This window comes from Oryctolagus cuniculus, chromosome 5, assembly GCF_964237555.1.
Source record: "Oryctolagus cuniculus chromosome 5, mOryCun1.1, whole genome shotgun sequence".
NCBI lineage: Eukaryota > Metazoa > Chordata > Mammalia > Lagomorpha > Leporidae > Oryctolagus > Oryctolagus cuniculus.
In genome coordinates this window covers 57,375,954-57,402,284 of record NC_091436.1, presented here as the reverse complement: position 1 = coordinate 57,402,284, position 26,331 = coordinate 57,375,954, and the positions used below count along the sequence as shown (strand labels likewise).

At 43.3% G+C, this 26,331-nt stretch overlaps 1 long non-coding RNA gene across 9 annotated transcripts in view; it reads left to right on the top strand.

Moving 5' to 3' along the window:
- LOC127486866 (uncharacterized) overlaps positions 1 to 26,331 on the top strand; it is a 192,354-nt gene that overhangs the window by 8,042 nt on the left and 157,981 nt on the right. For 2 of the 9 annotated variants that reach the window (XR_011388571.1, XR_011388569.1), the window contains exons 1-3: positions 5,240 to 7,574; positions 22,179 to 22,450; positions 24,982 to 25,213. This is a non-coding gene — a long non-coding RNA (uncharacterized lncRNA). Of the gene's footprint in view, positions 1 to 5,237; positions 7,575 to 18,224; positions 18,342 to 22,178; positions 22,451 to 24,981; positions 25,214 to 26,331 lie in introns of those variants that run through there. The other 7 variants (XR_011388573.1, XR_011388572.1, XR_011388570.1 and 4 more) reach the window with 6 other exon arrangements.

The window sequence follows — 26,331 nt, the reverse complement described above, 5'->3', positions numbered from 1 at the left end:
AGAAGATTGTCGTACTGTTCCAAAGCCTGATCACTTTTCTCTCCTTTACTGTTCCTACCTTATGATCCCTGAAACAGGAGCTCTCATGAACCAGTGTACTCACCGAAACTTGAAACTTACTGAAAATATCAGTTCCTTGGCTCACTTCCTAAATTTATGAATCAGGAGGTCTGGAATGAGAGCACATATCTTCATTTTATTATTTTTTTAAAGATTTATTTATTTTTATTTGAAAGGCTGAGTTACAGAGAGGCAGAGGCAGAGAGAGAGAGACAGAGAGAGAGAGAGAGACTCTTTCATCCTCTAGGTGACACCCCAAATGGCCACAGCAGCTGGAGCTGTGCCCATCCGAAGCCAAGAGCCAGAAGCTTCTTCTGGGTCTCCCATGTGGGTGCAGGGGCCCAACCACTTGGGCCATCTTCTACTGCTTTCCCAGGCCATAGCAGAGAGCTGGTCAGAAGTAGAGCAGCCAGGACTCGAACTAGTGCCCATATGGGATGCCAGCTGTGTGGGTGGCAGCTTTACCTGCTATGCCACAGCACTGGCCCCAAGGATGTCTGCGTTTTAACAAGCTCATCAAAGTGATTTTGCCATAGGTGGCCCAAGATTCACACATCTAGAAACATTACTGACCCTTGATATGCTGCAGGCCAATGCAGCCCACAAAGATTTTTGGCAAAAATTTTGTTAATAATAGAATCACATTAACTAGGTAAAATAAAGTTCAGTTAATAACTGAATCATGTTATCTAAGTAAAATGCATCTATCTGTTGCCACCATTATGAAACTCATCACCACCAGGCACCAAGTTATTTTTAAATTTATTAGTAGTACTTCAATCAGGGTTGAATGCATAAAATTTTGAGTTGTGTAGAATTTGAGTTTTGTGTTATATAAAATTTAATATGAAAATAAGAAAATATAAATAGGTAAAAACATCACTTATCATCCATCTCTTTCCAGCCCTTATTAACATTTTATTGGAGATGCAGCACTTCCCTAATTTATAAATGTGCTTATATCTATGTTTTCAGGTAAGGAAATATATTGAAAAACAAAAGTAGGGACTTAATTTATTTACTGTCTTATAAATATATGCTTTTAATTTGCCTTCTTTCTCTTGATAATAAATAACTCCAAAACCAAGTCATGAATAAAATAGGATTTATTTACCCAAAGCCTATTCAATTTTTAAAAAAATTTTTAGCTGTTATAAGCAGTGCTTTCTTTAATTATATTATAATACATTTTTATACATTCGTCCAACATTTACTTTACAAATTATATGCCATACAATAATGAATGCTTAGGTCCCTTTCCCTTATAAAACTGTGCCTTTATGAAGAGGAGACAATTGTAGCCATAGCTTTTGTCTGTCTGCCACCCTTGTCCTTCTCTCTGCATCTGGTTCTTCAGGTGAACTGAGCCTCCTCACATCCTGTGCATCCCCTGTTCTGAGCCAGAATCCTGCAAGGGCTGTAGATCATGTGACTTCCATCCTCCCACTCAGGCATGTGCTTTGATCCACACTGGACCAGAGTATCTCCCGCAAACATGGGTAACAGAGCAAATCCGAGAGACTTATTCTACTCACCCTTGACTGTCTTCCTCGAACTGAGGGAGAAGCTGGTTTATATAAGGAGTAGCTGAGATAAATATAGAATTAGAGAAACTATAGATAAATGTTGGATACATAGATACATATAGATAAACAGACATAAAGTTAAAGCTTCTGGATCAAGCTATGCCTGAAAATAAGCACTACCTTTATTTATTTATTTATTTTTTGACAGGCAGAGTGGACAGTGAGAGAGAGAGAGACAGAGAGAAAGGTCTTCCTTTTGCCGTTGGTTCACCCTCCAATGGCTGCCGCGGCTGGCGCGCTGCGGCTGGCGCACCGCGCTGATCCAATGGCAGGAGCCAGGTGCTTTTCCTGGTCTCCCATGGGGTGCAGGGCCCAAGCACCTGGGCCATCCTCCACTGCACTCCCTGGCCACAGCAGAGAGCTGGCCTGGAAGAGGGGCAACCGGGACAGAATCCGGCACCCTGACCGGGACTAGAACCCAGTGTGCCGGCACCGCTAGGTGGAGGATTAGCCTAATGAGCCGCGGCACTGGCCAGCACTACCTTTAGATTCTCATATATTCCCATTTTTTGCTTAAACTAGTTGATTTTGTTCCTTGTTGCTCATATTTGAAGCAGCCGTGAGGAAGCAGATACAAAATAAAATTAACAAAACACCATCCTTATTAATAATTTAAAAGTATATACATATTTATTTCTTACCATGTGGCCCACAGTTTTTAACTTTTTCTCCTTTTAAAAATACTTGTTTTAGGCCGGCGCCGTGGCTCAATAGACTAATCCTCCACCTGCGGCGCCGGCACACTGGGTTCTAGTCCCGGTCGGGGCGCCAGATTCTGTCCCGGTTGTCCCTCTTCCAGGCCAGCTCTCTGCTGTGGCCAGGGAGGGCAGTGGAGGATGGCCCAAGTAGTTGGGCCCTGCACCCGCATGGGAGACCTGGATAAGCACCTGGCTCCTGGCTCGGATCAGCGCGATGTGCTGGCCGTGGCGGCCATTGGACAGTGAACCAACGGCAAAGGAAGACCTTTCTCTCTGTCCTCTTTCTCACTGTCCACTCTGCCTGTCAAAAAAAAACTTGTTTTATTATTTATTGACACATAATAATTGTGCATATTTATGGGGTACAGTGTGATATTTCAATGTATGTATACCTGTAATGATCAATTAGTGTAACTGGCATATCCATCACCTCAAGCTGCATTTCTTTGTGTTGGGCACATTCAAAAATCCTCATTTCCTGCTATTTTGAAGTATATAATTAGTTGCTATCAATCAATTATTCGACTGTGCTACAGAACCTGGTATTTCTTCTGTGCAGCTCCACCCCTTTACGTGTTAGCCATCCTTTCTCCATCCCTTACTGTCCCATGCTCTTCCTAGACTCTGATAAAGACTGTTCCATCTCTATTTCTATGAGGTCAGCTCCTCTGCTTCCACATATAAGTGACTGCTCCACTATCTTAAAATAACAAATTTCTGCTCTCAAGCTCATATGATTTATCTCTAGACTATAACTAAATAAATAACTTTGTGGAGTACTGCACTTTAAGCAAAACTTAAAATGACTTTAAAAATGATTTTTTCAGAGACTCAAAATTTGGGTTAAGTCAACAAAAATGTATTTCTTTCCATTGCAAAATTATAATCATGATGCAGTGGAAATATAATTTTATTTATAAAAGTTCAGTCTAAGGGCCTGTGCTGTGGCGTAGCAGGTAAAGCCACCCTCTGCAGTGCTGGCATCTCATATGGGCACCAGTTTGAGTCCTGGCTGCTTCACTTCCAATCCAGCTCTCTGCTATGACCTGGGAAAGCAGTAGAAGATGGCCCAAGTCCTTGGGCCCCTGCACCCACGTGGGAGACCCGCAAGATGCTCCTGGCTCCTGGCTTTGGATCAGTGCAGCAGCTCCAATTGGGAAGTGAGCCATCAGATGGAGACCTCTCTCTCTCTGCCTCTCTTTCTCACTCTATGTGATTCTGACTTTCAAATAAATAAATAAATCTTTTTTAAAAAAGTTCAGTCTACTCATAACTTTTTAATAACATATATTAATCAGAGACTGTTACATAATTTTGTTTTATAGTTGCACTTTTCCATTCTTGAGAACTTATGCAATGTTATTTTCATCATCTTAGTATTTGCACAGTTGTAAAAGGGTGTATGAAGCTAAGGAAGTATGATTAGCATTACTTTACAAACTTGGGGCACAAATACTTTACATTTAGTTTTAAAATTTTTAGTTTTTTTTAAAGATTTATTTATTTATTTGAAAGTCAGAGTTACACAGAGGAGAGGCAGAGAGAGAGAGAGGTCTTCCATCCGATGGTTCACTCCCCAATTGGCTGCAACAGCTGGAGCTGCGCCAATCCGAAGCCAGGAGCCAGGAGCTTCTTCTGGGTCTCCCACGTGGATGCAGGGGCCCAAGGACTTGGGCCATCTTCCACTGTTTTCCCAGGCCATAGCAGAGAGCTGGATCGGAAGTGGAGTAGCCAGGTCTTGAACCTGCGCCTATGTGAGATGCCGGCGCTTCAGGCCAGGGTGTTAACCCGCTGCGCCACAGTGCAATTTTTAGTTTGAAAATCCACCTGTCATACTAACAGGAGGCAGTGTCTCCTTGTTAACATCTTTCCCTCTAAACTTGTTCAAGATCTCTGGGAGATGACTAAGTTCAAAGGAGGCTGACTGGCAAACAGCAATGGCATTGAAGTCTGCAACAGCTGTTTATTGCTGTGAGATGTCACAGGAGGAAGAGTTTGCATGGCTTTTTCTCCATCCTTTGCTACAGGGAGAGCCTTGCTGATCCAAACTCCCATCCAGACAGCCATGATACCCTCTGTAATGTATTCCCATCCCCAGGAGATAATCCATTACTTTCCAAACATTGCCAGCCTATGAGTGCCGCTGGATCCAGAGAAGTTTCTAGGAGCAGGTATTGTCTATGTTCAAACAGATCCTACCTCATGAGTATTCAGGTCTTTTCCCGCTATTGGAGAGAGTTTCCTATTTTGATAAAATTTTTTTTTTTTTTTTTTTTTTTTTTTTTGACAGGCAGAGTGGACAGTGAGAGAGAGAGACAGAGAGAAAGGTCTTCCTTTGCCGCTGGTTCACCCTCCAATGGCCGCCGCTGCAGCCGGCGCACCGCGCTGATCCTGGCAGGAGCCAGGAGCCAGGTGCTTTTCCTGGTCTCCCATGGGGTGCAGGGCCCAAGCACCTGGGCCATCCTCCACTGCACTCCCTGGCCATAGCAGAGAGCTGGCCTGGAAGAGGGGCAACCGGGACAGAATCCGGCGCCCCAACCGGGACTAGAACCCGGTTTGCCGGCGCCGCAAGGTGGAGGATTAGCCTATTGAGCCACGGCGCCGGCTCTATTTTGATAAAATTTTAAACATCACACTAGTAGCAAAGATAATATGAGGAACTCTTATATGCCATTTTCCCAGCTTCACCAATTATTCAGACACATTTATATTTTAATGAACCACTTTAAAGTAGGTTGGCAATATTACAGGGTATACCTCCAAAGAACTAAGACACTCTTAAATAACCAGATAGAATTATCAAAATTAGAAGGTAGCATATATGTATAATTTTAATGTCTAATCCAGAGTCCATGTTAAAATTTATATTTTTAAATATTTATTTGAAAATCAGAGCCATAGGGTGAGGGAGAGATTCTCCATCCGCTGGTTCACTCCCCAAATGGCTACAACACTCAAACTGGCCAGACTGAAGCCAGGAGCCAGGAGTTTCTTCCAAGTCTCCCACATGGGTGTAAGGGCACAAGCACTTGGGCCATCACCTACTGCTCTCCCAAGCATGGTAGCAGGGAACTGGATCAGAAGTAGAGCAGCCAGAACTCGATTCAGCCCCCGTATGAGATGCTGGCATTGCAGGCGGAGGCTTTACCTGCTATCCCACAATGCAAGGCCCTAAAATGTATAATATTTTATAGCTCAATTTTTCTGATAATTTCTGATCCAATTCAAGATCATGTATCATGTTTAGGTGGGATGCCTGTTTAATTTTCTTCTTACTGGAACAGCTGCTCAGCCTTCCTCTAGCTTTCTTGTCCTTGCCATTTGAAAAGAATAGACCAGTTTGGAGGGTTTTATATTTTTTATTATTGCTGTCATTTGTGAAATGTCTTTCTCTCTGTGGTTGTCTGATGTTTCTCATATTAGACTGGATTTTTGGCAGGACTATCACAGAAGTGATGTTATATTCTTCTCGGTGAAACACATCAAGAGGCCCATTATTGGTCATGTTAACTTTGATAACTTGGTGAGGGTTAGAAGAACCATTAAGGTTCTTCACTGTATAGTTTGAATTTTTAAAACTAATTAAATAACAAGTTATTTGTGGAAAGGTACCTCGACACTCTCGGTAATCGCTTAGCATTTCTCACAGTATGGGTTGATGAGTTCCAAGAATGAGCATGACAAAAGAGTGAAGTTGAAGAGAATGCATTTTTATAATTTTATCTCAGACATCACAGTAACTTCACTTTTACAGCACTCTCTTAAGTGAGGCAGTCAAAAACTGTATTCAAATTTAAGGAAAGGGGACACAGAGCCCACTACTCGATGGGTACCATACTAAGGTCAAATTTAAGAAAACAATAATGATTGAAAGTGTCATGACAGCCATCTTTGAAAAATGATGTCTGTCATGATGGGCAACATTACAACTAATGAGGCACTGCCCTTTGCTCCCAGTGATAACACCCTTTCTATCCGGGGGTTCAGCCCATTTAACTGCAGACCTGTGTGACCCTCTTAAGACTGAAGTCTTGGCCGGCGCCACGGCTCTCTAGGCTAATCCTCCGCCTGTGGCACTGGCACCCCGGGTTCTTGTCCCAGTTGGGGTGCCAGATTCTGTCCCGGTTGCTCCTCTTTCAGTCCAGCTCTCTGCTGTGGCCCTGGAAGGCAGTGGAGGATGGCCCAAGTGCTTGGGCACCTGCACCCGCATGGGAGACCAGGAGGAAGCACCTGGCTTCTGGCTTCGGATCAGTGCAGTGTGCCGGCCATAGCGGCCATCTGGGGGGGTGAACCAACGGAAGGAAGACCTTTCTCTCTGTCTCTCTCTCTCACTGTCTAACTCTGCCTATCAAAAAAAAAAAAAAAAAACAAAACAAAACAAACAAAAAAAAACAAAAAAAAACTGAAGTCTTTGGGAGAACCCTGGCCTTAACCTTTGAGGAGGAGGCAATTATCTTAAATGATATTTTTTTTTGAAGTGAGAACAAGAAAGAGAACTCCCTCATCTCCTGGTTCATTTTCCAAATATCCACAACAGTTAAGACTTGGCAAGGCCAAAGTCATGAGCCCAAAATTCAGTCCAGCTCTCCTGAGTGTGTGGCAGGGACCCACCTACTTCTTCAGCCATCACCTGTTGCCTCCCAGAGTCTGCATGGGCAGGAAGTTGATGCAGAGCTGGAGCTGGGAATCAACTCCAGGCACTCTGATGTGGGAGTAGGACATCTTAACTATGGGCCAAATGCCCACACAATCTCATGGGATTCCCATGACCATCATGTAGTGCTGCTGTCCAGAGGAAGAGAGGTGGCACACTTCTGTGAGCCCTGTCACCAAAGGAGAGAACAGAGGCAAAAAAAAAAAAAAAAAGTCTCTCGTTGTTTTGCATCCCAGAGACACTTATAAGCAGTGACTGACTTTCTAATTTCCTTGATTTCCAGTTCCGGTCGGATGCCATTCTTCATACCCTGGTCTTCCCATCTGTGCATAACTAACAGTTGACTTCTTCTATCTCCTGCCCCAAGACCCTCTCAATTCCACACCATAAGATTTCTGAGGTAGTTATTGAAACTCAGTGTTCCAAACCTAGAACAGAATTCTATATTCTGCTCTTAGAATGGGCTGAGCAATTCCGACAGAGACCAAGTTCCTCAGGGTTAGTTTTTCTATCGTCCTCAGAATAGGCTCCATCTTCAGGCTGCTGTTGGATTGGCTAATGTAGGCGAGAAAGTAGGTGGGTCCTTCTTTTCATCTCTTCTGGCCAGTCTTTATCACTGGTTCACCCTGAAATGGTAACTATGCCCATGGGAGGAATATGCACTTCCTGGTTTAGCGTCCATAGCTTTTCACCTTATGTAGAGAATAGGTTGCAAGGGTAGAGATACTGACCTCTTCAGTCCGTGGGACTACCATCTGTTCCTGCCTAGGAGCCACTGTCATATCTGGCCAGTCATCTCCAGTCGGACTGACCATTTATCTCATAGAACCATACAGACACTATCATTTTCCATATTTCTCATATGACAAAAAAATTCTGAGAAGCATTGTTAGGATAATCAGGACCACATGATCCTCCAGTTGAGGGATGGGGTGCCATCACAGAAGGATGGCAATGTGGAGAAGTGTATCACTAATATCAGAGTAGGAAGAAGGGGGCACGAATGATGGGTGTGAAACCTTAGCAACCGCACAGACCCACAGGATATAAATAAAATCAAAACCTACGATTCACATATCAGATATATAAAGATTTGGTCAAAATTATCTGAAAAGAATTGGTTGAAAAAAAAAATCCTTTAAATGGCAAAGAAAATTCCAAGCCCAGAGCACGCACTGAACAAATGCAAAGGCTGTCAAAGTACGACTAAGAATTTTTAGCATTTTATTTCAGAATAGTTTTAAAATTTACAAGACAAAAATTCTGTGGCAGTACTACAGAGTTCTTATATACCTCTCACCTCCACTTCCCCTATTATTAACATACCATATTAGTATTTTGGTCGCCAACAAATACACCACATCCAGCTTCCCCGATTTTTTTTTTTCCTTAAATCAATGCTTTCGTAGGCCCGGGCGTTCCTTGCAGTCCGGCTGCGGGATCTCGGTTGGACAGCGGAGACTGTGGGCCCCACGGACCTGCTGGGTGGTGCGGGATTCTGGTGCCACAGCACAGAGGGCACTGAGCCATTGCCTCCCCTACGGCTCGGACTTCGAGGCGGAGGCGCCAAAGACACCTACATAGACCGCTGGCGGGACACTGCCGCAGCCACCGCGAACTAGTGCGGGTCATGCCCATCCCGCGGCTGGGGCGCTTCTTCCGTGGCCCGACCACCTGCCTGCCTGCATGCAGCCTGCGGGCACTTGCGCACCTCCCACCTGGCGCGCACCAAGCACAGGAGCTCTGGGACGCGAGGCCGGGCTCCTCTGCCTGCAGCGCCTGGGCGCGCGCGGCGGGCTCTGCTTCCAGCTCAAGTTGCAGCAGCTGCTGCTGCTGTTGCTGCTGCAGGGCCGCCGGCGCGTGGACTTCCGCCTCAGAAAGAGCTGCAGGTCTAGGGCATCCACGTGACCGTGCTGCTGGTCGGGGGCCTGTGCTGGCACACCCTGATAGTCGTGGACGCGTGAGAGCGCCGGGTACCGGGTCGTCTGTGGATGGAGTGGGGCCGGTCAGGACTGTCTGTTTTCTACCCGCTCCCACGGGGGTGGTCCACAGCACGAGAGAGGCGGTGCCGTCTCAGCTCCTGCCCTGGAGAGAAAAGAACTGAGGCTTTCTTGGAACGAAGACACTGTCCCTGGCTGGATCTCTGCTTGTGACTCTGTGTGCGCGTTCCTATGCGGCGACCCCCTTGGCCACCTGCCTGCGGTTGCTGTTTGCCATGTTTCAGGTGCCCTGTGCAGTGCCCGCCTGTCCAGGCTGCACTTCCATAGCCTCTGTGTGACCTCCCCCTCCGTAGTCCACTCTGCACACCTTGGACGTGGAGGAGCTGTTGCCCAGGAGCTTTAACATACATCACCCTGCCACAAAGCTTACTCCACCCTGGGCCGCCTGAGTCTTGGCTCAGCTCCCAGACACCCTCTGTCACCTTGAGAGGCCCTGTGGGTCCCAAGTCCCTGCCAGGCTTTACGGCCACCTCAGTGTGCTTAGACACAGTCCAGCAGGGAGCCACAGATGCCCTCAGCGGGGACCTGCCTGCAGGAACGCGGGAGCCCAGGGCACCAGCTGAGGGCGGGACTGGAAAGGACTGAGCGGTGCTTAAACTCTTCAGTGTGGGTTTATGGGGGAGCACCTCAACTCCTTTCTGGCTTGGCAGGTGTGTGTGTGTGTGTGTGTGTGTGTGTAGTCTATTTTTTATTTGAGGGAACAGCTAGAATTGACATTTTCCTGTCTTGAGCAAGTCCAACAGATGTCAGCGATCCCTGAGGTGCTCAAGAAGACAGGAACAGTCCCTTCAGAATGATGGCCGCACCCCGAAGTTGGGTCTCTGCAACCCGAGGGCTCGCCTCTCCTGCATCCCTGCCCTGGTCGCTACTGTCTAGGCAGTAATAAGCAAAATGACAGGTGCAGGGAAGGCACCCAGAGGAGGGAACTCCAGACTCTTCTACTTCTCTGCCATGTGGGCATGGTGGTCACCATGGTGCTATGGCAGGTGGCCACATGGGCCTTTTGGCGAGTCAGAGGACACAGTGCCCTGGCATTGGACAGAGACACAAGGATGGCAAGTAGGCCAACACTGCATCACCCCACTCAGGGTTGGACATGGAGCTTGGTAGAAGACGTGGGTCTGCAGAACTGGTGAGCAGTTGGGGGCTTCTATGACTGGTCCCACTGCTTGCTGCACAGACTCTTTTACACTAAATTATGCTGTTTCCTTAAAGCTTTGTTTCGTTAATCAGCTCATGGTCCTCAGAACCACCAACACCCCTTTGCTGAGAGTGAAGGACCCGACACAGTATGGCTGTGGTCTGCCTGTGCAGCCTTGAACATAAATGTGGCAGTAAAGAGTGACTGTACCTATTAGACACCCGAAATTCTGGGTCTCAAGTGCCTGTTAAATTCTTTGTGAAGGCAACCACTTGCATTAAACCCACTTTTTTTTTTTTTTGTTAAATGTGTAAAACCAATCAACAAACAACCAAAAAAAAATTGTTTTCCCTTTCACTCCTTCCAGCCTCCAATAACAAACTTTCTGTGTTCAGATTGAGGTTTTTAATTTTTTTTTTAAATTATAGCTCTTACATATAAGGGAGAACCAGAGGTATTTTTTTCCTCTATTCCGCTTATTTCACTCAACATGATATCTTTTTTTATTTATATTTTATTTTATTTAATGAACATAAATTTCCAAAGTACAGCTTATGGATTACAATAGCTTCCCCCCCCCCATAACTTCCCTCCCACCCACAACACTCCCCTCTCCCACTCTCTCTCCCCTTCCATTCACATCAAGATCAATTTTCTTTTTTTTTTTTTTAATTTTTTTTTTTTTGACAGGCAGAGTGGACAGTGAGAGAGAGAGACAGAGAGAAAGGTCTTCCTTTGCCGTTGGTTCACCCTCCAATGGCCACCGCAGCCAGCGCGCTGTGCCCGGTGCACCGCGCTGATCCGATGGCAGGAGCCAGGTGCTTCTCCTGGTCTCCCATGGGGTGCAGGGCACAAGGACCTGGGCCATCCTCCACTGAACTCCCTGGCCATAGCAGAGAGCTGGCCTGGAAGAGGGGCAACCGGGACAGAATCCGGTGCCCTGACCGGGACTAGAACCCAGTGTGCCGGCGCCGCAAGGCGGAGGATTAGCCTAGTGAGCCGCGGCGCCGGCCAAGATTAATTTTCAATTATCTTTATATACAGAAGATCAATTTAGCATTTATTAAGTAAAGATTTCAACAGTTTGCACCCACACAGAAACACAAAGTGTAAAATACTATTTGAGTACTAGTTATAGCATTAATTAAACACCTAAGAGTAATTGTGTATTAATTACAGAGTTCAACCAATAGTTTTAAGTAGAACATAAAAAATACTGAAAGGGTAAAGTATTAAGTTCTTTTTTTTCTGTTTCTTTGTTTGTTTGTTTGTTATATTTTTTTTATTTAATAAATGTGAATTTACAAAGTGCAGCTTTTGTATTGTTGTGGCTCCCCTCCCCACCTCCCTCCCTCCCGTGGCCCTCCCCTCTCCTGCTCCCTCTCCCATCCCGCCCTTCATCGAGTTTCATTTTCAATTACCTTCATATACTGAAGATCGACTTAGTATATACTAAGCAAGGATTTCAACAGGCTGCACTCACACAACCGCACAAGGTATAGGGTATTGTTCGACTAGTAGTGTTGTTTTTAAGTTTCATAGTAGAACACATTAAGGACAGAGATCCTACGTGGGGAGCATGTACTCAGTGACTCCCGTTGTTGATTTAACAATTGGCACTCTTATTCATGACGTCAGCAATCACCCGAGACTCTTGCTATTAGCTGTCTAGGCTATGGAAGCCCCTTGAATTCACCGACTCTGAACTTGTTTAGTCAAGGCTGTTTCACAGTGGAGGTTCCTTACTCCCTTCAGAGAAAGGCGCCTCTCTCCTTGATGGCCTGTTCCTTCTGCTGGGGTCTTGTTCACCAGGATCTTTCATTTAGATTGTTTTTTGCCACCGTGTCATGGCTTTCCATGCCTGTGAGACTCTCATGGACCTTTTAGCCAGATCCGAATGTCCTAAGGGTTGATTCTGAGGCAGGAGTGCTGCCATTCTATGAGCCTGCTGTGTGTCCTGTTTCCCCTGCAGGATCATTCTCTCCCTTTTAATTCTATCCTTCATTATTTGCTTACACTGGTCTTATTTGTGAAATCTCATCGACACATACCCTATCTTTTTGATCGGTTGTGTATTTATACTTATCACTTTACCAAGTATGCTGGCGTTGGTACCTGCCTCCTTGGTAAGATTGAGTTGAAATCCCCCGGCACATTTCTAATTCCACCACTGGAGGTAAGTCCGAGTAAGCATGTGCCAACCTATATATCACCTCCCTCTCTTATTCCCACTCCTATGTTTAACAGAGATCACTTTTCTGTTAATTTTAAACGCCTAAGAATGATTGTGCATTGATTGCAGAGTTCAACCAGTGGTCTTATGTAGAACAAACAGAGCAACAACAACAACAACAAAAATACTAAAAGGAATAAAATAGTAAGTTGTTCCTCAACAGTCTGGACAAGGGCTGATCATGTCATTGTCTCTCATAGTGTCCATTTCACTTCAATGGGTATCATTTTAGATGCTCGTTTAGTTGCCATCGATCAGGGAGAACATATGATATTTGTCCCTTTTGGACTGGCTTATTTCACTCAGCATGATGTTTTCCAGCTTCTTCCATTTTGTTGTAAATGCCAAAAAATGTAAATGTTTTTTACTGCTGTGTAGTGTTCCATAGAGTACATATCCCATAGTTTATCCAGTCATCCGTTGATGGACATTCAGGTTGATTCCATGTCTTAGCTATTGTGAATTGAACTACAACAAATATTGAGGTGCAAATGGCTCTTTTTTTCTCCCCTTTAATTCCATTTGGGTATATTCCAAGGAGTGGGATGGCTGGGTCCTGTGGTAGTGCTACATTCAGGTTTCTGAGGACTCTCCAAACTGTCTTCCATAGTGGCTTTACCAGTTTGCATTCCCACCAACAGTGGGTTAGTGTCCCTTTTTCCCCACATCCTCGCCAGCATCTATTGTTGGTTGATTTCTGTATGTAAGCCAATCTAACCGGAGTGAGGTCAAACCTCATTGTGGTTTTGATCTGCATTTCCCTGATGGCTAGTGATCCTGAACATTTTTTCATGTGTCTGTTGGCCATTTGGATTTCCTCTTTTGAAAAATGTCTGTTAAGGTCCTTGGCCCATTTTTTTATTGGGTTGTTTGTTTTGATTTTGTGGTGTTTTTTGATCATTTTATAGATTCTAGTTGTTAATCCTTTATCTGTTGTGTAGGTTGCGAATAATGTCTCCCATTCTGTTGGTTGCCTCTTCACTTTCCTGACTGTTTCCTTTGCTGTAAAGAAACTCTTCCATTTGAGGTAATCCCATTTGTTTATTTTATCTTTGATTACTCTTGCCTCTGGGGTCTTCTCCAGGAATTCTTCGCCTGTTCCAATATCTTGAAGGGTTTCCCCTATGCTCTCAATTAGTTTTGTGGTGTTGTGGCGCATCTCTAGTTCTTTGATCCGTGTTGAGTGGATTTTTGTATAAGGTGTAAGGTAGGGGTCTTGCTTCATACTTCGACATGTGGACATCCAGTTTTCCCAGCACCATTTGTTGAAGAGGCTGTCCTTGTTCCAGGGGTTGGTTTTAGGTCCTTTGTTGAATATGAGTTGGTTGTAGATGTTTGGATTAATCTCTGGTGTTTCTATTCTGTCCCATTGGTCTATCCATCTGTTTTTGTACTAGTACCAGGCTGTTTTGATTATAACTGCCCTGTAGTATGTCTTGAAGTCTGGAATTGTGATGCCTCCAGCCTTGTTTTTATTGTAAAGGATTGCTTTAGCTATTCTGGGTCTCCTGTTTCTCCATATGAATTTCAGCATCGTTTTTTCTAGGTCTTTAAATAATGACTTTGGTATTTTGATTGGTATTGCATTGAACTTGTAAATTGCTTTTGGGAAAATGGACATTTGATAATATTGATTCTTCCAATCCATGAGCATGGCAGGTTTTTCCATTTTTTTGTGTCGTCTTCTATTTCTTTCTTTAGTGTTTTGTAATTTTCATCATAAAGGTCTTTGACATCCTTGGTTAAATTTATTCCAAGGTACTTTATTGTTTTTGTGGCTATCGTGAATGGAATTGATCTTAGAAGTTCTTCCTCGGCCCTGGCATTATCTGTGTATACAAAGGCTGTTGATTTCTGAGCGTTGACTTTGTATCCTACTACTTTACCAAACTCTTCTATGCATTCCAATAGTCTCTTATAGGAGTTTATTGGGTCCCCTATATATAGTATCATCAACATGATATCTTACAGTTCTACTCATTTTTGCTGCAAGATACAGGATTTCATTCTGTTTATAGCTGCATAGTGTATATTCCTTTATCCATTCATCTAATGACAGAAACCTTGAATGATTCCATATTTGGTGACTGTAAACAGAGCTGCTATAAACCTGCTGGAGCAGGTATTTTTTTTTTTTTTGATACAACGAGTTGAAGTCTTTTGGATATATACCTAGTAGTAGGATTGCTCAATTTCGTGGGCCACCTTCTGCTGTTTTCCAAGGCCATAGCAGGGAGCTGAATCAGAAGAGGAGCAGCCAGGACAGGAACCGGTGCCCACTTGGGATGCCAGCACCACAGGCAGAGTCCCAGCCTACTATGCCACAGTACTGGTCCCAATTTTAATATTTTTAAAATAACATTTAGATATTTTATTATTTAAGAGTGCATAGTTTTAGAAAGCATTCATCCATATCAGGCAGTAATTATATTAATTTATTTAATCATCACAATAGGCACTTGAAAATCACTATTTTACATCCATTTTACGGATGAGAAATATATGGGTTAAGTAATTTTCTCAAGAAAACATGGTTAGTATGCACGGGAACCTCTAACTGAACATAAGTAATTTCATTCCCAAATCCTCCTTACAGTTTGATTCAGAATGCTCTGGAAGAGACAGTAGTCTAATACAGTGGGTATTAAATTGCTGTCTATGAGCTATAGTTAAAAAAAGGTTTATTTTGACCTTATGCATACAAACTGAAAGCAAGAAGCCTTAGAACAGTACTTACTCTTCCTGGGAAGCAAGCATTCTGCTAGTTCTACTCCATGCCATTTGATTCTAGTCTATGCTTTACAAATATTCTTTAAAAATTTGGTTGTTACCCACAATTTCACTCTAGTCCTAGTGAATCCACTCATGGTTTTAAAAAACCCTAGGAAAAAATAACAGAATCAGTTACAGTGATTGTGGTAACGACTTTAGAAGCTAAATAACTGACTTAGCACATTCAGGCTGCTATAACAAAATACTATAAACTGGATAAACAACAAAAATTTATTGTTCATAGTTCTGCAGGCTGGGAAATCTCATATCCAGGCATCAGCAGATTTGCTTTCTGATAAGGGCCAGCTCTCTGTTTCTTCTTATGTCTTCACATGGTAGAAGGGGCCTCTTTCATAAGAGCACTAACGTCATTCATGAGGGCTCTTCCCTTATGACATAATCACTCCCAAAGGCCCCATATCCTAATACCATTGCCTTGGAGGTTACCATTCAATATATGCATTTGAAGGGAGAGAGACACAAACATTCAGACCATAGCAATAGCTATTTTTGAACCAAAGCTCCAGCTATTAAGGAAAATGAAGGAGGCTGCAGGCAGAAAAGGTAGACTTACTGTGGTTCCCATGCAAATTAATATCCAGGTTCCAAGAGAACTCTGAGGAGTTCTGAGTTGTGAGTGACTAAGTGGAGATGAAAAGTTGGAAATCAGCATACAGTTGAAAACCAACCGGTGCCGGCGCCGTGGCTCACTTGGCTGATCCTCTTCCTGCAGTGACAGCATCCCATATGGGCGCAGGGTTCTAGTCCTGGTTACTCCTCTTCCAGTCCAGCTCTCTGCTGTGGCCCTGGAAGACAGTGGAGGATGGCCCAGGTGCTTAGGCCCCTGCACCCGTGTGGCAAACCAGGAGGAAGCACCTGGCTCCTGGCTTCGGATCCGTGCAGTGCGCCAGCCGTAGCGGCCATTTTGGGGGTGAACCAATGAAAGGAAGACCTTTCTCTCTGTCTCTCTCTCTCGCTGTCTAACTCTACCTGACAAATAAATAATTAAAAAAAATTATATAAAAAAAAGAAAACCAACCAAAGCCAATCATGAGCATCAGATTTCTGGGGAAGAATGAAATGAAAACAGAAAAGGCACCAAACAGAACTGCGGGAGCACCAGTATCTATGAGAGGACATGAAGAAGCCCCTCAGCAGAAGGGCGGGAGCAGTGCAGGAGGCCACAGGGCAGGTTGGAGCTGGAGGAGTCGGGGAAGCCAGAAGAGGGCGGGAGGGCAGGACCAGTGGTGCTAAACATTTGTCCCGTGGACCTGTCTTTGTCACTAAGCAGTTTGTGTGAACCACCATTCATCTTACTATTCTAAATTTTGTATTTGGGCTTTTAACCCCTGGTGCTTTACATTACATTCTGGTCATTGGCCTTTGTTCCTCTGGTTCTTCCACTGGGGGTGTTCTGCTGAAATCCAGCCCAGACCTCACTAACCTCACTATGACGGAAATCAGTATAAATTCAGTGTACATTTTGGGTCAGGTGTATATTTGCCCTTTTAGGTAATCTCACAACAATCCTACAAAGGCAAGAATATATTCCTTCATTTTACAGAAAACAGATATGGAGAAGTGAAGTGCTTTGATACAAGGAATAACTGGATAAAGAAAATGTGAGATATGTGTGAATATATATACACATATGTATACATGCATACACACATACATATGTACAATAAAATACTACAAATACATAAAAAAGAACAAAACCCCATCTTTTGCAACAAAATAGATGCAATTGGAGATCATTATGTTTAGTGAAATAGACCAATCCCAAACAGACAAATAGCATGTTTTCTCTCATTTGTGTTAGCTAATATATACAGCACAAAAATTGTAATATGAATGATTTAAATTAACATCTTAAGATTTGATTAGTGTTTATAGCCCTTATCCATTTTCCCAAGGAACAGTGGTCTTTCTGCTTTCCACTTGTTGAATTCTTTATTTAGGGAAGGGTGGGTGCATGGCTGGAAGAAAGGTCAGGTGTGGGTAGTATCTCTATGCTCCTAAATCTGTATATATGAGTACATGAAATTTGTTCACCTTATATAAATTTAAAATTTTTTTATTAAAAAAATAAATTGAAAGTATGTTATTGTAAAAATTAAAGGAAAATAAGAAAGGAAGGAGGAAGAGGGAAGGTAGGAAATATTGTTATGTTCTTTTATATTTTTTATTTGACAGGTAGAGTTATAGACAGTGAGAAAGAGAGAGACAAAGTTCTTCCTTCCATTGGTTCACTCCCCAAATGGCCGCTACGGCCAGCGTTGCGCTGATCCGAAGCCAGGAGCCAGGTGCTTCTTCCTGGTCTCCCACCCATGCAAGTGCAGGGGCCCAAGCACTTGGGCCATCCTCCACTGCCCTCCTGGGCCCAGTAGAGAGCAGGACTGGAAGAGGAGCAACCAGGACTAGAACCTGGCGCCCATATGGGATGCTGGTGCCACAGGCGGAGGATTAACCAAGTGAGCCACGGCGCCGGCCCCATATGCTATGTTCTTAAACTGTATATATGAACTATAGGAAATCTGTTATCTTTCTATAATAAGTAAATTTAACTTTAAAAAAAGAAACTGAAAAAAAAAAAGACCCTATGTCTTTTTCTGAAGCCAGTGATTCTCCTATCTCACCTAACTGTCTGCTGATCCCCAAAGGGCTCTTGCTGGCTTCGGCCAACCTTCTAAGGTGTCCAGACAAGGTGCCCCTTCCCCATACCCTATTGGCTGCTGGCCAGGTTTTTGTTCACTTCTGATGGCCCTTGCATGACAGAGTGGTTAGCCAGCTATTGTGGCTGCCACGAATTACCTGCTGCTATTTACCATTCATTTAAATCAACTCATTTTTTAATTAAAAAGATGATTGTATATTCATGCCAATATCATTATAAATATATAGTAAAGCAAGAAAGGTTAATCAAGGAATAAAGAATAACACCACATAAAATGTTAAATCTCTTACAAACCATTAGCAGATGTCAGTGCAGTGTTACTACTGCCAGGCTGCTACCAAGTTTCCCATTGGTTTACTCTTCTGCTGTTCCTATTTTGCTCCTCCCCCCACTTCTTCAACAGCCTGCCAATGAGGACCTAACATGCTGTGGACTAAATCTTCAAGAATTATGATATTAAGGGTCTAAATTGACTACAGAGATCCACATGCGTTGAAAACATCAAGTAGCTACATGACAAGTGAGTGTAAATTTAGACTGCTTTAATAAAAAATTGTGTCTGGTGAAGATTTTGGAGATGGAAGATATAAAGCTTTTAGAAGTAATTATAAAACAATGCAGACCACTGTGCAAAGAGAGTCACAAAGTCAAATGGGGGAAAGAATAGAATAGAGGAGAGATAGTCTTCGAAATAGGGCTGGAATCATTAATAGAATTTTGCTAGGTGGAGATGGAAGTCAGACATTCTGGACTGAGTTAATGGAAGAAACAGAGGAGGAGAAGATGAAAAATACAGGTTGTATTTGTGCAACAGCAAATGGGAGGAAAATTTTTAAAAACTGGGAGAGACAAAAAAATTGGAATCAGGTCATTGCTGAGTTAGAATGTTACTATTCTTTTCTATGTTAGACAAATAGTAAATTAGCATTCTTGCTCATCAATCAGTCATTTGTGAACCTGTCAGGTTGCCTCAACTCTCCTAAACTGATCATCTCTGTATGTACCATATAAAGTAATAGTCTGGGGCAGGCATTATGGCTTAGCAGATTAAGCTGCTGTCTGCAGTGCTGGCATCCCATATGGGTGTCAGTTCTAGTCCTGGCTGCTCCACTTTCCACCCAGCTCCCTCCTAATATCCAAGTTCTTGGGTCCCTGCACCCCTGTGGGAGATTTGGATGAAGCTCCTGGCTCCTATCTTCTGCCTGGCCCAGCCTCGGCTGCTGCGGCCATCTCGTGACTGAACCAGCAGATGGAAGATCTCTTTTTTATCTCTCCTCTCTCTCTCTAACTCTAATTTCAAATAAATAAACATAAATCTTAAAAAAAGTAAGAGCAATAGTCTTCCGCGAATGGCTAAGAGTCGTATCCAGTATGTCGGGTGACCTCAGAGACTAGTTATTAGCCTGCTTCAGTTCTCCTCTCACTGGAGTCTACTGTGAGACCACCAGAATGGGCTTGCCAGCCAGCCCCCCATCATTCGCCTTATTCTTAACTTTTCTCAGAGTACTTTCCCCGAGCCCTTTTTAATAATTAGAGCTTCTTTACTGCAAGTTATAGGAGCTTATACAACAGAGAATTTATTTTAATAAATTCTTATTAAAAGAATATGGGAATGGGTCACAGAACGCAAGGGCCAGCTGTATCCTTTTATGAAGTAACTTGGAATCAGGGCCTGAAATGGGAGCTGGGCTCTGGTTTTCCCTCTTACCTAATTGTTCCCCTCATGTTGCTTCATTCATCTCTCTTTGTGGGCTGTCCTCCTCTGCTGCCGTCACCCCCATGCAGAAAACAGACTTCCAATCAGCTGGAGAGGGACTGACTTCTCAGCGTTCTCCCCAACATCTCTGAATAGACAGACTCTGGCTAGTTTTAGCCCACCCTGGGGCTAAGGGCTGGTGAAGAGGAAAGTGTCTATGAACCTGGCTGTGTAGAAGCACCTGAGTCAACTTGTGGATGGGGCAATGTAGAGAGAATGGGAAGGCCTGAGCAGCAGCTGGCCATTTCACCCCCCTCCAAGAGCTGTGCTAATATGGTGGACAGTAGCCTCACGTGGTCATTTAATTAGAAACATAAATTTCTTAAAATGAAATTAAATGAAAAATTCAGTTCCTTGGACACACTGGCCTCACATCAAGTGCTCAAGAGCCCCCTGTGGCCTGTGCTTACTGTATTGGGCAGCACAGATAATGAACATTTCCATCGTGGCAGATATATTGGGCAGTTCCCATCCGGAGTTGAGGCATTTCTGGTTTTACCAGCAAAAGTCTTAGGTCTTCCAGCAACAGAAACAGCTATTACTTTTTGAGAGGAATAACTGGAAATCACTTAATCCTTTCCAATAACCTGGAAAGAATTTCTCTGGAGACCTCAGAATTAGTTTCTGATCATACCCCACTTGAACACCAAGCAAAACCTCTTTACCTCATCATGCCTAAATTCTTCCTCTGCCTTATCTCAAAACTTTAAAGTCAAATATTCATTATTCAAGGCTACGAGGCACATGCAATTCCTTTTAGTCAACTATCTTACCCATTCCCATAATATTCTCCGCTGCTTCTGCTGTAGGTTTTCTTTCTTTCTCTGTCCACTGTGCCCTCTCAATGTGGTAGAAATGGCCATATACACCTGAGATTCAGCCTCTCTTTCACAGAATAGAGATGTCACTGGGACACGGCTGCATCCTCCACCCCCTCCTGTATCCAGGTGTGGCCATGTGACCAATTCAAATCCCTGAGTTGGAGAAGAGATTGATTCACCTTCCAGATGGGTCTGTAACAAGCATCTTTGTTTTTCCTGCACTATTACTCTGTCTGAATGGAAAACATCCTGTAGCTTTAGGGAATGGCAGAGCCACAAGATGGAAAGAGCTTGGATCTGTGACCTATTCCATGGAGAAAAGGTATAGCTAAGGAAGAACACCTGCCACCGTCTCTGAATCTGGGGATGAGGAAAGCTAGTGCAATCAGGGGTCTATTTGTTAAAGCATTTGTCTTGCATTACCCTGACACCTAGTTGACTTCCTTGCATTCTTACTATCTTGCCTTAGTTCCATCTCCTGCTAGTCCCCCAGTAACCTAGTTTTAGAAGAGAGCTGTGCATTTTTCCACAGCAGATATAATGAGGCTGGCATATTGTAAAAACAGTTTCTTAACTGCTTATTGCGTCCTTCTGATCACCTCACCTTTGAAATAGTACCTTTCAAATTTCCCTGGCTGGTACACCACACATGAGGTTGACATTGACATTGTTGTATTGTCTGCCTGTGCTGAGAGAATCTGAAGATGGAAGGGAATGCCAGCATCAGGCCAGCATCTATAACAGCCGTAAGAAATGTATGAAGTTGTGTCTACATCAAGCTCTCTGGTACTATGAGGAAAAACACCATTTCCCTCCCCATTTCATCTCTTTTATTAGTCTCACTCATTCTTTTCCCACTCCCCAACTGCCTCATCTGTCCCATTCCTGTGGAAGATGTGGGCACCTGAGGGACATCCAGCATAATACATCAGTGCTGAAAAGTGTAGCCCAGAAGGTAGATGAGAGAGAGGGGGAAATGCTCCACTTGGTTAAACTCTTTAAAAAGTTATGTGGGAAGCAACACTGTGGTATAGTAGGCTAAGCCTCCACCTGCAGCGCTGGCGCCCCATGTGGGCACCAGTTCATATCCCAGCTGCTCCTCTTCCAATTCATCTCTCTGCTATGGCCTGGGAAAGCAGTGGAAGATGGCCCAAGTGCTTGGGCCCCTGCACCCACGTGGGAGACCTGGAAGAAGCTCCTGGCTGCTGGCTTCAGATTCCTAGCTCTTTGGCGAGTGAACCAGCAGATGAAAGACCTCTCTGTGTGTCTCTCCCTCTCTCTGTAACTCTACCTCTCAAATAAATAAACAAAAGCTCTAAAAAAATTTTGTGATACTTTACTACTGATTTGATTCACAGCTTTTTTTTTTAAATAAAAAAGCACTTTTGTGTTTCTGAAAATGGTTCTAATATTCAATGGTCTTCTTGCTCTTACCTAGTATTACAATGTAATTGGTGACTTAAGATCACATTTTTGCAGGTTTTCTAAAAAGAACTTCCTTTTCCATGAAACTTTCTAAGTTTCTTTGCAACTTATGAGATTTATAGCTGATTTTTTCAAAGTTGACTGGAACCTTGCCCTGCAGACAACAACAGCAGAATATGAATTTTTGGAAGGTGGCAGGACTGTCTTTCTTGGACAAAGTCTGTAACTGTTATCAAGAACAACTCTTCAGAAATGTCACCAAGCTAATGCCTATAGCCAGAGTAACTCCTCTCCTGCCCACCCCACCCCTTTTCTTGAGTAGTTACTGCAGGTTCACTGCGTTTTTCTCTAGCAGATGTTGAATCCTGTGCCACTCATATCTTCCATCTGATCACTGAAATGTGCATCCCAAGATGGTGCTCTTGAGCTGTGCTGAAACATCTTCAGACAGGACTCTGGGTCCACAAGGAAGCAAGGATAACGAAGGACATCACTAAAGAACCAACTGGATGCAGCATTCCTAGGAGGCCAAAACCGTGTAGGAAACAGCATCACGGACAGCTGGCCTCTGAAGAGCAATTGATTCCTTCCAGGCCAAGGGCAAGCATTTCAAACAGTGCCCACCAGGTAAGCTCCACAACGCTTAGCTGCGTTATAGCTAGAATGATTTTATTTCTGAGTAAGTAACTGACAGAAGCAGAAATTGAGCATTTTTCCCGATGTGGGTTTTATTTTTAACAAATGAAACAGTAACAAATATAAATAACTGCTGCAACAGCAGAGTGTATTTTCTTCCAAAATGAAGATCATATTTAGAACGTCCCAAACAGGGACATGTTGTCTGATAGGAGGTCACAATATCAGAAAATGAAAGTGTCTTATTAAGTAGTCCTTAAGCAACTTAACGTCATGGATAGGCAAGCTTTTTTTTTTTTTTTTTTTTTTTAAAAAAAGGGTTTATTTGAAAGGCAGAACGACAAAGACAGATGGAGAAATAGAAAGAGAAATCTTCCATTGCTGGATAATTTGCCAAATGTCTGAATAATCAGGTGTGGGCCAGGCCTGTGCTAGGAGCTGGGAACTCCATCCTAGTCTCCCACATGAGAGGAAGGGGTTGGGCCATCTTCCCTGCTGTCTTCTCAGGTACATTAGCAGGAAGCTGGATTGCAAGCAGAGCGCAAGGACTTGAACCGGCTCTCTGATACAGGATGCCGGCATCACAAGAAACCACAATGCCAGGCTCCAAGCAAAATTTTTTTAAAGAGTTTAACAGAAGCCAAATTCTTAAGTAGAAATATGTCTAACCCAATTGTTCCATAATTGTCCCAGATCTTTGTATTTGTAGCCACAGGCTGCACCCCAGTCCAGGGCTTTTTAAAGTGTGGTTCCTGGGAGAACTGCATCAGAATCCCTTGTGTTGCAATTTCCAGACATAACTTCCAGGCCTGGCGACTGTGAAGGTGAATGGGAATGGGAAGTTTTAAGCGGCTCACCGGGCATTGTCTGTCCGCTAACGTCTGCAGACAGCTGCCCTCCGCTCTTCCATAAAGGGAACAATAGTTTTATGAGCACTGCTATCACAACTTGCCACTCAGAGACTTCTCATTTCTCCCAGCCGAGGTCACTCTTAGCCTGCTGCTTCTAATGCTGCCTCCCAGCCTGCTGCCTGCCAACTGTGTGACACAGTGGGCAGTAGCAGGGGCTTCCTGTGTGTTTGGTTTCCTCTGCCTCAGGGTGCAGGTTTTGGTCCTGTGTTAATATTTTCAAGCACATCTTGTTTTTCATAAGAGGGAGGGAGAAAACCATTTTAAATTTCATCATGAAGCAAGCAAACAAAAGTAAACCCACCACCACTAAACTGTACCAAAGCAGGTTTTAAGCTGCCTTTTTATTCATAGATTCTACACAACAAAAAGGAAATCAGTAGCAGTTGGGTCTTGATCCAAGGGGGTTTTCTTGTCCTTTCATAACCAGAATTGTCACTTACCTAAGTTGCCAATTTTGATTTTGCTTAATTTTAAAAAAAAGGGAGTTATATTTTATTAACCGAATTAAATTACTTTTGTTCTTGGAATTTAATATTTCTGGTATTTACAGAAACCTATTAAGAGCTTCTTAATTGTAAAAAAATGAGTTAATAACATTTCTCAAATTGGTTTATCAATTTGTCATCATTATGAGTGAAATTACTTGGTAATATGTTTGTCACTAAGAAACCTGATTTTATTTCAACAAAAAAAATTTAAAGTACTTGGATTTTTCATACAAATCTTTTGTGGTTTACTACAAATAGTTCACATCCTAGGACTTAAGATTCCCAGACTGGCTTCTACTTATTACTCACTTCTGGATTTTATGGAACTAGTCATTTCCCAAATATTTTAGCTCTACTTTCCAAATCTTTAGAAGAAGAAAGAAAATAATAATAATAATAATAATAATAATAGAATCTTGTCCTTTCCAAAGAACTAGCAGAGAAATGAGAGAAGGAAGAAAGCAAATAGGAATGTTAGAATTGGAGAAAATGTAATGAAAAGCCAACTGGCAAGAGGGGGGAGTTTCAGAGATGACAAATACCAGAAGACATGTAAACTGAGGAGTTTACAACATTATAAGAAATAGATGTTCTAAGCTCATTTTGATAGTAGACAGTATATAAATATTGGTATATTATGAAAGGGGATGTGCCAAGACTATGAATAAATTTGAACAAAAATTAAAATGGATTACCTTCCAATAACACCTGAGGCCACAAAACTACAGGGAACAGATTCTTCATCAGAAGACAGAACCTCATTCAAAGATGTGACACGCACATACTTCATTCTACATCAAATTTCACACACAAAAATAAATTAGAATGAAATTCATTTCTATAATTATAACCTGACACTCTTAGAAATATGAATGCTATGCCAACTCAGAGTCAAAAGCAAAATTGGAAAATTTTGGTGTAAGAGGAGTGAAAAGAAAATAGAATCCACAGAAATAGAGGTTTCAGGTGTGCCTATGCAGGCACCACTTAACCCATAGTCCCAGTTAATCACTGTTTGTAAGTGATGACTGCAGCCTACTTGACTTGATGATAGATATTCTTTTCACTGGTAGCAGCTTTCATTTCTTTTTGCTAGAAATTACATTTTTCTTTCCTGTTATAGAGTAAAACTGAAGACTGCTACCAGAACACATCTGTCCGCATGGCCCTGACACAGTAGCTTGGACTCCCAGCTTATACCACCTTCCTTTACTGGAGTTATTTTTCATTGCATTCCAAAGGCAGAAACTCTTGGTCATGATCAGCAAAGAGTTTAACGTGGTGGCAGGCGGCTTTCTACTGAAATGAAGCTTCATTTCAAACAAAACACATGGCGGCCACTTGGGAGGCTCCTGGTAAGCTAATCTTTCTGTTTTCTTGGCATCTCATTGCCTCTCATGGCTCATGGAATGCGTACATGGCAGGACCAAGACACCACTGTCTGATGCTGTGTCCGTAGGAAAATGCTGGGTTTTGAGCTAGGATTTCCCATTATGTTGCTTTACAGCCCTCCACTGTTGTCTCAGTATAGTTGCCTCAGGGGAAAGTAGTCTTCTCTAGGGTGGTCATTGGCAACCCTTTGAATGTAACCCGGGACCATTAGGAAATCCTCCATCTGTGGGGCCCGTGGCAGGAAGGAATATGAATTAGAGTACCAGCTCTGATGAGGAAGCGTGCCTTACAGCAGGTGTTAGAATGGCAAGTCTTCCTGGAGGTGTCACAACAAAAGGACAGGGAGACTGGGGATTTGTCTTTGAAGATTTTTTCCACTGTGGCTTGTGGCAGTGATTTGAATGGATTTTTTTTTTTAATAGTGAATTTAAGGCCGGCACCGCGGCTCACTAGGATAATCCTCTGCTTGTGGCACCGGCACACTGGGTTCTAGTCCCGGTCGGGGCGCCGGATTCTGTCCTGGTTGCCCCTCTTCCTGTCCAGCTCTCTGCTGTGGCCCGGGAGTGCAGTGGAAGATGGCCCAGGTCCTCGGGCCCTGCACCCGCATGGGAGACCAGGAGAAGCACCTGGCTCCTGCCATCGGATCAGCGTGGTTCACCATTGGGGGGTGAACCGACAGAAAAGGAAGACCTTTCTCTCTGTATCTCTCTCTCTCTCTCTCTCACTGTCCACTCTGCCTGTCAAAAAAATTTAAAAAAAATAGCGAATTTAGGAATTTGTGGACTTTCTTCAAAACTGATCATTTTGATAAAAGCTCACCTACAAAGGGAAAGTTCCATTGTGAGTTTCTGTTTTGTTTTCTAAGAGAGCACAGCGGTACTTATGTGTTATCTTACTGTATTTTAGGGATACTCCTTCTTTGGAGATTTATTTTTAGGTGTTGCAGTCTCTCTTCCTCTCCCTGGGGTGTGAGGGAGGCTTTGCAATATGTTCTGTGAGACTTCTCCAAAGTGATAAATGAGATTTTTCAATCTTCTCATTCAAACAGTAACTGCCTGAAAAGCCAAGAAGTGGAGTGAGG